Genomic DNA, 16268 nt, shown 5'->3' with positions numbered 1-16268 from the left:
TCTCAATCATGGCTATAACTTCTTTATTGAAACCTGTACCCCGCCTGGCTGTTGTTGGTGTCTTTCCTCCTTGGCTGCATTTTCTTTGGCTTATCTTGTGCTCTCATTCTTCCTCCTTCCCTATCCCCTGAGGAAATGACCAGAACCTTCCGCTGCCTGTGCTCTCAGGAAAGGATTCAGCCATTATCTCTGGCCAGATTTTCCGATTGTCTGACGTGCAACACCTGAATTGTCTGTTGGTCTTTCAGCAGCCAAACTGCCTCCTCCGCCACCAGGGAGCTCCTTCCCCTGACTTACCCCTTTCTGCCCAGTCACCCTGCCTGAGAGTCATCTCTGATGGTATTATTTCTCTGAACAACAACAACAAAAAAAAAAAAAACCCTTTCAGTAGCTTCCCATTGCCTGCCTGGAGCGTCAGCACCTCAGCCAGGCATTCAAGGCCCCACAGTGTGACTCTCTGGCCTTTCCGACTTTCAAGACTTTCTGGCCATGTCTCCACAACCTCCCAATCCATACACCCCTTTGGCTGGAACCCACTTGGACCTCTCACTGTTTCATATGCGTCCCCACCTCCTGAGGGTTCTTTACCCTATCACCCTGAAATGCCTCTCTTATCCCCCATCTCTGCCTGGTACAATCCTATCCGTGCTTCACGGCTCTCCCACGCAGGCTTCCCTGAGCCTCCTGACTGGATGTGAATTTCCTGTCTCCTGATTCCTCTCAGTAATGACTTGTAGCTCTGGGGACATTGAAACATTCTGCCTGGCATTATGTTATGAGTCCCTGTCCTAACTCTTCTCCCCGTTAAACTGTCACCTTGTTGAAGGCAAGACTTGTGTCTTACTCATCTGTTATCATTGTAGGTCTTAAGAAGATGCCTTGCACATTTCCTGTACTGGTGCAATAAAGATATTTTGATCTGAGTTCACGAAGTTTCTCAGCATTTCCTGCTCATCCCCACCTCCTGGGCAAGAGCCTCTTGGCATGTCCAGCATCTGAATTAGCCTTATGAGTCACTTTTACTTTTTAAAAACAAAGCTCCCTGGTCACTCAGTTTGGTTTTGTTTTTGTTTTCTCCATCACCTGCAGCTGTCTCCTTTCTTTTCTCTGCCAGGGCTCATCGATCCTCCACTGAGCAGTAACTGCTGGCTCCTTTTTTTCACCCATCCGCCTTTCTCCACATTTTTCCTTTTCTCCCTCCTTTTCAGTTCTTGATTGTTTCCTTCTTCCTCCCTGCCACCAACCTCCTCTGACTTTTGCTGGGTTCTTTCATTTACTCATTCATTTAATACATTTATTAAACACCTATGGCATATGCAGGCTGCAACAGGCAAGCACCTGAAGATCTATGAGATAATAAAAGAGAGGGATATGATTACCCATATTTAAAAGCCCAGCTAAAACAACCTCAAGCTTTCAGCAAATTACCCCAAAAGAACCCATTATGGAGTAAAATGTTCATATCCTTTTTACCCATCATCTCTACACATGATGTTTGACATCCCAGGACCCACCTTAGAGAATGCCCCTCTAGCTGGGTTTGGTTGACCAGTTTGGACGAGACCCCCCCCCAAAAAAATGGGATTCTAGTCCTAGTTCCCCCACTAACTACCTGTAAGAACTTCTTCTTAGGCCCTACTTCAGGACCTCTGTTTTTTCACCAGTAAAATTCAAAAATTGGGTTTAATTACTAGTTCCCAAGGTATTTTCCAAAGAACATGAATTTTGTGGAACTTTAATAGATATCACGAAAAATATGTGGGAGGGACTGTTCCATAATCAAATCAACCTGGAAAGAAATTGTTTTAGTAAAGTTAAAGCTGGTTTTTGGGGGACCCCAACTCTTCTCAGTATTTTTAATAAGCTAATGAGCCTTGAGAATCTTGAGAGACCAGAGTAGGAAGCTAAGTAACACTCCCCAACCTATTTAAACACAGAGGTTTTTTTTCCCAAGATACCCCAGAGTCAGTGTTACTTAGAGACCAGTTTGGAAAATATAGATGACATCCACTATCATTAACATTCCTTCCAGGTGTATTAAACACTGGCCACCTGCACCTTTGCTAAACATTAAAAAATAAGAAGCTGAAAAATAGAAAAGTATCCAAGTACCAGGAATTTTTTGTCCATCAAATCAATCTGCAAATATTTATTATGTGCCTATTCTGTGAAAAACACAGAGCTGATCCAGCTGTGTTCTTGGCAAAAGGCATTATGCTCTACCTTAGGGTAAGTAGTGTCTGAAGCATAGAGCTGCCCAGGCCTCTGGGCCACAAAGTGCACTTTCATTTCACATTTTAATTGCTCACAACCTGACTTTCTGTTTCCTAACGCCCTGTGCTTATGGGCTTATGATAATTTAGCTGTTGGATGAGAGAGAAGGAGGAAGCCCTTCATCTTAACTCCTTCTATCCAGAATGATGGAAGCTCAACTTTTATTTTAAGAATGACCCATTCCAATTTAGGAGAGGATGGGCCATCACTGTTGCCTAGGATGAGACAGCTGTTCAGAGGTGGCAACAGAAACCACACTGTGTGATCAGGTAGACATACATAATGTCTCTCCTCTTCCCCGTACCCCTCAGGTTTATTGATTCCTCGAGGGACACCAAGAGTGTTTAATTTGTTAGGGTATATGGGGGTGTGAGGGTGGAGGGTAGTTTCTAGTTTTTGCCTCTTAAGACAGGTTACTGACTGCGTCTCTAGCTAGCTCTGTGGCCTTGGCTGTTTCACTTCCTCTCTGGGTGGATTGAATGCCTCAATCTTCACCATCAAAGAAGGAGTTGGCCCCTGCAGGGAGTAGTCTTTAAGGAGTCAATTCAGTTCTGACACCATGATGCTGGGCAAGGCGCTGGGAGGGCACCACCAGAGTCCTGGTAGTGGGGGACCAGAGATGAGACGGTTTGCCACTGGTGACGGAAGAACTAATCACCGGGCGTGGACAGAGGAACTATCACTCTCACCCCAGGGGCTTTCTCTGAATACAAAGCTTGGATAACCCCCTTCCTGCCACCCTAAAGGCAATACTGAAGGCTGAGGTAGTGTTGGAAGTACTGATGAGTTAATGTCAGTCAAAGACTTGGAAATGCACAGATGCTAGGCAAAAGACAAGCACCTCAAATTACCGTTATTGCCCTTGGAACTTCCAAGGCCTTTTCATTCTTTGGGCAAAGCCCCATCTGAGAACACAAGTTTGTTAGTAAGCTCTGTTCATGCCCTTGCATAAGATCGAGGAGAGGCCATCTCTCTCTGGGGACCGAGGGAACCAGCCCACTTCCTTAAGAAGAACTTTCAGATACCATTGTTGTTTGCAACATCTCCTTGAGCTGACATCTGCCTCCTAGTTCATCAAAACAAGGACTGAATTTTAGGAATTCCTATAAGGCACTGGATTGCTCTTTAGCAGAAATGGTAGAAGACATGGAGAGAGTTGTGTAAAGAATTCTAATGATAATGATGATAACTGACATTTGTACTGTGTTTTAAGGCTCACTGAGCTTCTCACATATACTTTTACCCCATCCCTACAAGTAGACAAGCAGATATTACTCTCCCTGTTTTAAAGATGATGAAAATGGGGCTTGAGTGGGTCACTGGTAATCATAGGACTTTTATGATAAAGGAAAAGTGGGGATCCCTAGTCCAAACACTTCACTTACAAACAGAGACCCCAAGAACTTGAGTTGCTCAGAACCACGTAGCTAGTTAGCAGAGCCAGAGTGCGAATGAAGTCTCAGTGTCCCTTACACAGGCTAAGCAGGTGGTGGGCGGGGGGGGGGGGGGAGGTGTCCAGATCTTCTAGTACCTAGGCCTCTACTGGATTCTTTCTGCCACTCAACTTTGAGTCTCTTGAATAAAAGTTAAATGTCTTAGCCATTTCTGGTCACCTCCTCCTCCTCTACTATTAGAGAAGTCCATCTAAGGCCCGAGAAGTGAGGAAGGAAGGGGAATTGTGGTAGGGGAGGCTTAGTATGATATTTAGAAGCTGTTGATGGGGACATTTTTCAAAAATCTCTTTCCTAGACTAAAAAACAGACAAATGTGAAGCATAGCACAAAGAAATAGATGCAATATTTTTAAATAGTATGTACCAAGAAAAGCTAATAAGGTTTTACTTCCCCAATTCAAGTTTCGGGAGGTTTTCTTGGTGCATTTGTCTTTGTGTGCCCCCCACCCCCACCCTGGCACCAAATTGCTCCTGCCACCTTAAGATGTAGAAGCAAGCTAAATTGGGCTCAGGAGCTACAACAGATCATCTTTTCCCCAAAAGCCCATATATTTTGACACATCCCCAAACCCGGCCTGAGTTCTAAGCCTGTAAAAACTCCAGAATTTTGCAATCACAAGACCTTTCAGCCAGCTGCTTTTCTAGTACTTCCTACAACTGTCACATCCTGCATTGAATTAATTGTGTTGAGTCAGTGTAGAGAAGCACTTCTCAGTTGTATCTCCAGGGGCTTTATTTGCATTCTTCTGGAACCCAGGACCCTCAGCTAGGCTGCACACTTGTCAGAATTCATCCTCTTCTCTCGAGTGAGTGCTGAGCTCACAGAAGAGGCGAGTATGCCTTCCTCCTGTCTGTGCAGCACTACTTTCCGCTCATCTCCCAGTAGAGCACAGGGAGCCTCGTATGGAAATGAGAGACTCTTCATACTGGAAAAAAAGAGGGCTGGATGATCGTGGGGTGTCATTAAGAGAGCCTGAACCACAGGGAAACACAACCAGGGAAGGCTGGAGAGGGCTGGAGGGTGGCTCAAGAGGCCAGTGCTGGGTAGACGAAGACACGCATAGAAAAGGAAGTACTGAAGGGAAGTAATCAAACCTCTATTTTGGACAGAGTGAAATAAAAGTAGTGGAAAATAAGAAGAGGTCAAGGGCAAGCCAAGGGAGATATTGTTTTGTACTATTAAATGTTTATAATAAAAATGAAGTTAGCTTCATGGAAGGTCAAAGACAGAAGAAAGTTCCAGGAGATGGCCTAGTGAGGCCAACTTGCTTGAATAAGGATATAAACACTGAAGCCCAGAGAGGAGCAGAGGTCTGGCTCCAGGCAAGTTATAGACAGAAGTAGTACCTCTAACCTACTATATGCAGCTGCCTTCCTTTTTCCATATAGTTCTTCTCTGCCTGTGTCCTGCCCTTCAGCCTCCACTCTCTCCTCCCTCTCTGCCTCTCTCTCTTTCCAAAAAGGGCAGCTTCCAGAAAGAAAAACAAGGAGTGACATTTTAAAGCAGCTCTAGGAAATCCCCAAACCCTGCATTTAAAGCAATAGGATTGGCAGCCCTTCCGCACCATCGACAAAGCCAGCATCGAAATAGGAAATAGAAAAGACACCAAGAACCAAGAATTCAAAAGAAAGAGGAAAATAACTCCTAAGAGGCAACTTAAAGTCTTACCCTTATGCATTTCTTGTGTGTATGTGCATTTGTGTGCATTTTGTTTTTAGAAAGTTCTCTTTGAGGGCAATGAATCTAGGCCAGTGATATATTGATGAGCTTCAAAGGGTGCCAGACCATCCTAAAATTTTATGCAAATTGTGTTGTGAATTTGCATTTTCAGCACAGACAAAAAGCCTGTAACTTTTTTTAATAGACCCCTGAAAGAGTCATGTCCCAGAAAAGATCAAGAACTTCTGGAATGCAGCATGTTATTATGTTTGGGCCCTTCTACAGAATGAATATTCCAACAAGAATTGCCAGCAGACTCCTCTGTATGTCAAACCAGGTACGGAATCAAAACACCTTCCAAGCAACCACAACAGGAAAACAAAGCAAAACAAACTTGGTTTTTAGGATAACAGTGGTCCTAAAAAGAGATAGAATGTTATCTTGGAACGTCCCAATAGTCATTCCAGTCGGGTATGGCAGACCTTCCATTATGTTGACCTCAATGGACCAGAAATATAAGCTAGATAATCTCCCAACATTTCCTAAGCTAGATTCATAGCTCCAATAGCCATGAATTTATCTGTTAAAAAACCTCCAGCTTATTTAAGAGACAAAAGAGTATGTAGTGTCTCTCAAAATACGCTTTGCAGATATTCCATTGCAAAAGGATTCTAGGATGAATTAACCTGGGGAAAACTCCTTATCATCTCTCTTGGAGGCTCACATAAAAAATGGTGTTTTAAAGACTCTGAGAAATCTATCATAAATAAATCCATTTAATTCTCTTTAACCCAATGTTTACTGGACTTACTTGACCATGGCACTCCTTTTTACATAATATTGATTCACATCTTATGAAATACACACCAGAAAGAACTTATATAGTAGAATGGGACCTGAGCTAGAAGCCAAGAGGCCCGGATTCTACTCCTAGTTCTGCTACTGGATTGTGTGATCATAGGTCTTCTGACTGCTCTGAAAGTGTAGGCCTTCCAGATTCTTTCTGGGCTGTGATCCAGCCAATATGATCTCTGGGCTGGCTGCTGGCCTAAGATCCTGCTTATAACCTTTTTCTATGATTATACATATTTTTATTCAGGAGACTGGACAGTACCTGCTACCCTAATAAGCCATTGTCTCTTAAGCGTCCTTTTGAAGTGGGAAGTACAGGCTTCTAGTTATGGAACGAATAAGTCACAGGTGTAAAAGACACAGCACAAGGAATAGTCAGTGGTATTGTAATAGCATTATATGGTGACAGACAGTAGCTACACTCATGGTGAACATAGCCTAGTGTAGAGAATTGTTGAAACGTTATGTTGTACACCTGAAACCAATGTAACATTAAGTGTCAACCATACCTCAGTTTTTTAAAGAAAAGAATCCTTTGGAGAGATGAGGTAAATGTTTAGGCACTAGAACAGAATAGAACCAACACTGCAAAGCTGAATCAGTCATAGACCTTATTCAACACAAAGGCAGCTAACTAATGGTCATGGGTGTTTGATGGGACTGGTTTTATTTTAATAGTAAAACAGCATTTTAATTTGTTAATGTCACATAAGGAATTTAAGCAAGTTACACTATCTGAAAAAACACAACTAATGTATTTTAAGAGAAACCCTTCTTCCTGCCCTCACCTCCCTACTCCCATCCCCCTCATGAATGAAGAATCTAAGAGAAGAAATAATCATAGAGTCCTTCATCCAGAATGTCCAGAATGCTTACATGATGATTAGGTTAATATTGCTTTTATAAAATGTCTCTTTTCTATTTAAAAGAAATTTTTGTAGCCTTGATTATTTATTACAAAAAAAATCAATACAAAACTTCAGTATATTGAAAAAATGCTTTCCCCCCTTCTCACAGGACCATTATATATAGCAGAGAATCATCAAGAGCAGATTGGCCAATCTAGATGGAGCAATCTTCAAATTATACCCAGACACACCGTGTTTGTTTACTCTCCCCTCCCCTTCTCATAAGAATTTAAAAACACAAGCTCATACAAAAAAATGTCAGGAAATCTGAGGGACCCTGTCCAAACAGTACACATTTAGTTCAATATCAACAATTCACATTTTGCAACAAAGTATATGGATATGATTTCTCTTACAGAACTTTCAGTGTCAAAAAAGGAAATTAAGGCCATCAGTTTTGCCCCTTAAAAATTCACATAAAGGAAATATGAAAATATCCTGGGGCTCCGAGAATGCTCTACACTGTACGTAGGTAAGGATTACCATACTTCTTCATTTTGAGGAAGGCAGGTGACTTGAGTTTACACAATTGCACAGCTTCTATGGGATGCTCTTGGGGCTCCCTGCTGGTGGAAAAATCCTTCCCTCTCCTCTTCCTCTTCAGGTATGTTTGAAAGACTGCACTTCTTTGAGCAACACCCTCTCCCTGAGAATTTTTCGGTATAACCTTTTACACCTTCCCCAGTACCCCAGTAGCTCTGGTGATGGGGCTGGGTTTTTTGGAAATTACCCAGCCTCTTTGAAGCCAGCAAGATTTTACCAAGCATGACCACATGACCTAAAGAGCAAATGCCTCTTTTCAAAGGACCGAAGTTATTCCCACAGGCATTATTATCCTCTGGGAGAATCCTCTATCTCAGAGAAAAGGGGTGCTGACTCTAGCTCACTTTCAAAGGTGTTTGAGTCAGTAACAGCCCTGACAGCAAGCTTTCCCAGGGAATACTAGAGGGCTGGGAGCACCTTAAGTACTACCTGTGAAGGTCTTGAGCTCTTACACAATTGGTGGGCAAGTATTAAGGCTACATGTACGTTCTGCATCCTAGGCATGGAAGCTCTATAAAAAATTTGCGGGCATAACACAGGGAAGATGTCATAAAAAGCAGGGGCCCAGAGCTGCAGGCAACGAAGCCAGAGATAAGTTGGAACTTGTTCCATGGAAGGGCTTTCTCCAACCACCACTGTGACCGTGTGTGTGTGCCTTAGTCTCCAACTGGGGCCACAAGATATCACTCCCAGGGTATGCTTGTCTGGTCTCGTGCTGGTCTCCCAGGCTCAGCTCTTCGTTTTCACTGGGGCTCCCCACTGGACTGTAGGCTCCAGAGGGGCAACAAGCCTGCCCCTGCATCGGGTACTTAGTAGATGCTTGACAATAAATTCTTTGGTGAAGGAGTAAAGAAACTAATACTATTTTGATTTTCTGTTCAAGAGCACGTCTGAGGCTGTCAGTGGGAGTTTCATTTCCTGGTTTAGCCCAGCAGATGCCTGCCTGTCCTCTCCTGGGTCCGCAGGGAGCTGCTCAGGAGAATAAACTACAACAAGCGGCCTTCGGTGCCTGCAGCTGAAGCCTGACTTTGCTGAGAATGTGCCAAGGAGGGGAAACTGCGGCCATTTGTAGGGGCTTCCAGGAACGGCAGGAAGCTGGAACTCTCCGGGGGCCCAGGCACGCCGGATCCCAGGAAGAACGTGCAGAGTAACATTCCAGCTGTCTCGGGAACACTCTGGCCTGATGGCTGAGGTGGGATGGAGGTTTCTGCCTCAGCCCAGGGGCCAGGCCCAACACCCTGAGCTGTTTGTGTTCTCACTGAGCCTGCTTCACTGGGGTGAGGACTGGTTCAGAGGAAGAGCTAACAAAAATAAAACCAGAGCGGTGAAGGGCTGTGCAGGAAGTGGCAGGCCGTGGAGCCGGCGCAGAGCTCAGGTACTGAGGAGACACACCACAAGAAAGCTGCCTGACGATCAGACTCTAGAACGAAACCCGGGCTCTATTGGAGGGGTGGGTCCTCTCAGGAGTCGGGTCAATAGTACTACCAGTATTGTCAGGCAGACGGGATCTAGGTTTAGCCTCTGCCCCCGACCACATGGCTGAGCTTAGACAAGTGACCCTTCGGAGCCTCGTTTTCCTCGTCTGGGAGCCTTTGGGAGACTTAAGCAAAAAGCGCGTGCAAAGGATCGAGCATTTATGTAGTAAGTTTCTCTCCTTCCCTTACTATTCAGCATCACTGACGGTGAAAGACAAGGCCTCCAGGAAGCAGGTGAAATCCCACTGTAGGAGATAACACACCCACCACACACACATACACATACACCACACACATACACATGCCACACCCACGTACACACCACACACACATACACACATCACTCACATCACAAGAGCATACCACACACACGATATACTGTACATACACACTGCACACAACATACTATACACACACCACACACATACATACACATACACACATCACACACATCACACATGCGTACCACACACAACACATGCCACACACCTACACACCACACACACACACATACACCACACACATACACATGCCACACAACACATGCCACACACCTACACACCACACACACATACACATACACCACACACATACACATACCACACAACACATGCCACACACCTACACACCACAAATGATACACTACACACATACACCACACACATACACATGCCACACCCACGTACACACCACACACACATACACACATCACTCACATCACACATGCATACCACACACAATATACTACATATATACACACTGCACACAACATACTAGACGTACACACCACACGCATACATACACATAGCACATACACATCACACATGCATACCACACACACGACGTACCACACACACACACCACACACATATACACATACCACACACATATCACACAACACAGACACGCCACAAATCCATACACATGCTAAGTTTAAAACATTTATGAATCAACAACTCTAAATCTCACAGTTCTTCCTTTGGCTGCTCCCTAATTGGAAACAGATAGTCTTCCCTCCCCCAGCTGTTTCTGGGGCAGAGTTCCTCTAAATGTGGGTCTATTCGTGGTGATTTTGTTTCCTTTTCTCAGTCAACAGTCATCCGACACCATTACCTTGGTGTTCTCTGCAGCCCTGTCCTTTTATTAGTTCATAAATCTGGGAACTGAGGGAATGTTTACAAAAATTCAGAAGGCCTCCACCATTCACTGAGTGACTGGTGTCTGGTCCTCTCCACACCCAGCAAGATACTCCTATTATTCCCTCACACAACAGATAAGGAAATTGAGGCTCAGAAAGATCAAAAAATTGTCGGAGGCCTCACAAGCAGTAAGGGGCAGGACTTGGACCTAATGACCTATTAGCCTGAGCTGCTTCCACCGCCCACTGCAGCCTGGCAACATAAAACCCAGTTTACTCTTGAGGAGTTCCTAATCCGCTGTCCTGAATACCACCCAGACTGTTCCTCTCCCGAGTTGCTACTTGGGTTCCTTTTGGCCCAAGCTCCCTCTCCTCCCTTCTGACCTCTTCCCTCTTGGGACCCACAAGCTCTGCTCCTTTGGAGCGGCGCCCTGCAGGCAGAAGGCTGGAGGCCTCTACTTCCCCGGCCCCCGCGTGCACGGCCAACACAAACTTCTCACTGGAAAACACTGTGTCCTGCAGACAAAGGCTCTGTGTGAAGTTGGAGTATCTGCCTGACGGGTCTTCTGTGAAAAGACCCAGCTGGGGCAGCGGGGCTGCCAGGCCTGGGACAGGCAGAGTTCATAAAGAGCTTCTCCAGCCATGGAGCTCAGGCTGGACCGGAGCCAAGCGCTGCCGGCCTTGGTGCCTAAATCCTCCCTGGCCTTGGCCCCCCAGAGCCCTTTTCTGGGAAACCGACAGGAGAGCTGAATTTGCAGGAGCTGGGGGTAAAGGGGCTTCACAGCAGAAAGTGGGTTTGGAGTCAGGCATTCCCAGGTTTAAATCCCAGCTCTACCACCTTCTAGCTGTGTGACTTTAGGAAAGTAACTTCTGCTGGCAGCTCTTCAGCTCTCTCAACTATAAACGAAACGAGTAACATCCACTGTTCTTAGTCCAGTGCTTGAGTTTCAGTCTCCTTAGTTCTGAAATGCAAGGGTTGGGCCACATGACCTTGAGGTTTCTATCTAAAATGCTCTCATAGGAGGGGAGGGTGGGCATAAAGAAAAGTAATAATAAGATAAAAGAAAGAAAGAAACATAAAAAATAAAAAACGAAATAAAAGAAAATGCTCTCTATGCAGCCTGGGTTGGAGGTGTCTTTCCTACTCATGAGACAGTGGATGAGACATTGGATGTCCTGTTTCTCTCGGGGTGAACTCAGCCCTGTGGGAGAGTTCCTGGTTTAATTCAACAAATTTTATTGAACACCCCATGACATCCTGTACTCTTTTAAGGACTCAGGGTACAAAGATAAACATAGGCCCTGCCCTTAAGGAGCTCATAGACTAAACCAGTAGGAATGATAAGACCCATAAAAGTAAGTATAGTATGCCCTGGGAAGTGATAAGTGTATTAGGAGGGGTACAGATAAGACCATGAAGGTTGAGAGCAGAAAGAGGGGGTGATTCTGGGCTAGGAGGGAGGTAAAGCTGTGGCCAATCCGTAAAGGGTCTTGAATGATAGTTTGGACTTTATAGGGCTAGACTGTTAGGAGCCATTAAAGGCTTCTGACCAGGGCAGTGGGCAGATCAGAGCCATGGGTTTGGAGCCTTTTGTTAGACCTCCAGCACCCGAAGCAACCAGACTGTGGAATTCCTAAAAGGGAGAGCCTCAGGCTCCACCATGTTACAAGGGCTTTGTTCTCTGAATGAAATAGTTCAGGACTTAAACCATGCAGTGGACAAAAGCTGCCTTCTATTCTCAATACTCCAGCCCCATGCCCACTATGTCTCTCCTCTGGGCCTTCTCAGCCAGCCCTCTCCTTGCGTGAAAGACATGAGATTGAGGCATAGGGGGCCGGAGGCAGGCACCCAGCTCAGGGAAACAGTCCTGGCTCAACAAACAGTGTTCCCTGGGACCTTTGCTGCCCTACCAGTTTGCCTTGGCCCAGCTCACAGAGTTCTGGGAAGGAGTCGGCCTCTTGAGGAAAGGATGTGTCAGTGAGTTGCAGTTGGCTTAATTTCCCTGAAGGGGTGTGTGTGTGTGTGTGTGTGTGTGCGCGTGTGCGTGTGTGTGTATGTACTCAGGACTAGGTGTTTTGCAGCTAATTTCAGTCTGGGTCAGAACTCAGCAGCCCTCAGTCCATCAATAGCCAGAGAAGATAAGACAAACAGTCCTCTCCAGGACTGAGCAGCAATAAACTAGCCCTCTGGGTTGTAAACACAGCAATTTATCACACTCTATATTAGCAGAAGGGATCCAGGTGGGTTGTGGGTTTGGTTGAACTTCCCAGAGAGGCAAGGGTCAGCAGTGGGCCCACACTTTAGGACCCCTGTGTTTATGACCCCTGTGTTTATTTTATTTTATTTTTTTAAGATTTTATCCATTCACCCGTCATAGAGAGAGAGAGAGAGAGCACAAGCAGGGAGAGCAGAGGCAGAGGCAGAGGGAGAAGCAGGCTCCCCACCGAGCAAGGAGCCCGTTGCGGGACTCGATCCCAGGACCCTGGAATCATGACCCAAGCTGAAGGCAGGCGCCCAATGGACTGAGCCACCCAGGCATTCCTAGGCCCCTTGTGTTTAGAAACACTGAAGAGGCGATGGTGAGTTCTGCCCCAGCCAGGCTCCTGCCACTTGGCCCATCAAAGAAAGCATATACACAGCTGAGCCTGACAGGGCCTTGGAGACGAGGAAGACCCCAGGTTTTAGCGCTTCTTCTGCCACTCAGCTACCCTGTGACCTTGACCAAGTCACCTTGTCTTACTGGCACCTGTTTCCTCATCTGTAAAATGCAGCTAATGCTTTTATCGATGGGCAAACCAGAAAGAAAATCCCAAAACACTTCTGAGTAATCAAAAGAAATTACTCCAACTGTCAGTCTGTCTCATATTCTTTACTCAGAGAAAAGCCCTTTAGATCTTTTCCTGGAGCCTGTGTTTTCTTAGTTGACATATAATGAGGGTATGCTTGGTTTTCTGGCTTCCTGGCCTACCACAGATGACAAACAATTGATTAGCAGGGGTTGGTCGGCTAGAGATAGACATACTGATGACTGACAAAAACATAGAAGGCAACCAAGAGAGCGAGGAAGGAGAAAGAAAAATTGTAGGGCAGAAACAAGATCTTTAAAAGCAACACAAGACATTTAGTTCTATGGCAAACACACTCACATGTGTTAATAGTTCCAAAGGTCATCATGCTTAGGAGCCTCGTGTGATAATTGTTACTTACAAGGACTTACCAAAACAGGGCTTTACAAACTATTATTTTAGAAAAATTTCCTTCCAAATGTTTTAAATAAATGAAGGTTTAGTCCTTAAAAGGAAACCTCTTTGGCATTCTGAACATTCAGACATTGGGAAAGATGTACATAATCCAGGAGTGCTCTAGAGGACACGGTCATACCTGTTCTCTGCATATCAATGTTCAAATCAAATAGTAGGAATGGAGAAGCTACCAAAAACGTATGAAACCCAATCCAAATTACTGGTTGGGATAGTGAGGGGGAATAATCCCTTGGCCTCAGTTGTTCTTGAAGACAACTATTTAGGAATGGTTCTAACAAACATGTCTGTGGATGAGTTAGCCTGGAATGTAAATTCGTTTTGCCTTTACTCATGTTTAGAGTGTGAACTCTTCCCTGTATGTGTGGCATACCCACTGTGGGAGGAAGGAGAGCGGGAACCAGGAAATAACATTTCTGACCAGAAAAAACATCCTTTTCAATGAGCCAAGCTGTTGTCTTTAGGTCCATGTGAACACTGTGGGCTGGTAGAGAAATTTAACCAATTGAGGCCCACGCTTCTGCTGCTGGTCAGGCCCTGTGTTAGGTGTGTGGGAAAGAGGGGCACCCGAGAAGGATGGGGCTGCCCTCAAGAAGCTTATAGTCTAGTTGCTTTTCAAGGATAGGGTCTAGGTCAATATGAGGTATTGGGTAATCAGCACTCCTCCTGATGCTTTTTTCTTTAAATACATTTCACTGCACAAATAACAGTTGCTTATGTAGAAAAACAAAAAAAATATGGATGAGGGGTACCTGGCTGGCTCAGTCAGTAAAGCATGTGACTCTTGATCTCAGGGCCGTGAGTTCAAGCCCCAGGTTGCACGGGGAGCCTACTTAAAAAAATTGTAAAAAAACAAACAAGCAAAAAACCCAAGAAAGTACAGATGAGAAGACCGAAAAACTAAAAGCATCTTCAATCACATCACACAGAAATAACCAATATTAACATTTGTATTAATAACCAATATTAACAAGTTGTGGAGTTGTTCGTGTAAATGACTACATTAATAGGATCACACAGCACATGGGTCTTTTTTACTCAAAAAAAATATGGGTCCCTTAACACATTCAGAGTGAATGAGAAAAGAAAAACCTCAGAGACAGATCATCTATACTGGGAACATACATTCCTCATCTACTCCAAATAGAAATTCCTGAAATATTAACAATATGAGTATGAATAAATGAAGCTTTAAAAAGATGATAAGAAAACAGAGGAGACTCATTATGTAACATCAGAGTAGGACACCTTCTTAAGTAAGACAGGAAACCCAGAAACCAGAAAGAAAAAATACACATTTGAATACTGAAACATTTAAAACTCCTACATGATGAAAAACAGCATAGTTTAAAACCAAATAGTAGACCTGGGTAAAATATTCGAGACATTTAACAGGGCTTCAAAACACAGTGTCCTTTCTTTCTGCCAACAGATGCTTAACGTACAAAGAGTGCCTACAAGTAAGAACCACTCAAACATCCAAGTAGGAAAATAGGCAAGGACATACACAAAGAATTCACAGAAGAAAGGCAGATGGCCAATAAACATAAAAAGATGTTCAACTTTACTGTTGTCAGGGAAATGCAAAAACGAAAAAATTAATGGAACTGGTGCTTACAGGGTTGTGTGGGAGGGTGTGCTATCCTATATTCCAAGTCCAAGGGTAAATGGCACAACTTTGGGAGGAAGGTGATTTATTAGAATCGAATATATGTATTTGCCAGGTGTGTACTTTTTGACCCAGCAATTCCCCTTGCAGGACTCTCTCCTACAGAAACAACGACATAGATTCCTAAACATGCATGTCTATTACAGCACATTTTGTAACAGATAAAAAATCTGAACTGGGGCACCTCGGTGGTACAGTTGGTTAAGCGACCTACTCTTGGTTTTGGCTCAAGTTATGATCTCAGGGTTGTGAGATCGAGCCCCGTGTCCGGCTCTGCGCTCAGTGTGGAGTCTGCCTGAGAGTCTCTCTCTCCCTCTCCCTCTGCCCCCGCCCCCCCGCACTCTCTCTCTAAAACAAATAAATAAATCTTTAAAAAAAAAAAGAAGAAAAAAGAAAAACATCTGAACTGACCTAATATCCATCAGTAGGTTGTGTTAATTACCACATATCCATATAAAGCAGCACTATGTAGTCGGTATAAAGAGTCATATTTTATATGTGTACACTTGAAATAATGTATATGATAGATTGTCGAATAGAAATAAATCAAGTTGCAGCCCAGTATGTACAGTAATATTTGGTTTGTAAAAATATGAGTGTGTATACATACATATCTGTGTCAGTATAAACCTAGGGAAAAGTCTGGAAGTATTTGAACCAAAATATTAATAATGCATGTCAGAGGAGGAGGATTTGACTGGTGAAGAAGAGAACTTTTACTTTCCTCTTTACACATTTTTATTATTTTTTTAAGATTTTATTTATTTATTTGAAAGAGAGAGAGCAGGGCAGGGGGGGTTGTTGCAGAATCTCAAGCAGACTCCCTGCTAAGCACGGAGCCCAACTTCGGGCTCTGTCCCAGGCCCCTGAGATCACAACCTGAACTGAAATCAAGAGTCGGATGCTCAACCGACTGAGCCACCCCGTTGCCCCTACATATTTTTAAATAGTTGCAATTACTATCTTGGCTTTACATGTAAGTTTACCCCAGCATATAGAAGTTGTCACTTGCTAAGTTCAAATACAGAGTCGCTA

The sequence above is a fragment of the Phoca vitulina genome, unplaced genomic scaffold, assembly GCF_004348235.1.
Source record: "Phoca vitulina isolate PV1807 unplaced genomic scaffold, GSC_HSeal_1.0 scaffold28, whole genome shotgun sequence".
Taxonomy (NCBI): Eukaryota; Metazoa; Chordata; class Mammalia; order Carnivora; family Phocidae; genus Phoca; species Phoca vitulina.
Note: the sequence above shows the minus strand (reverse complement) of the source record.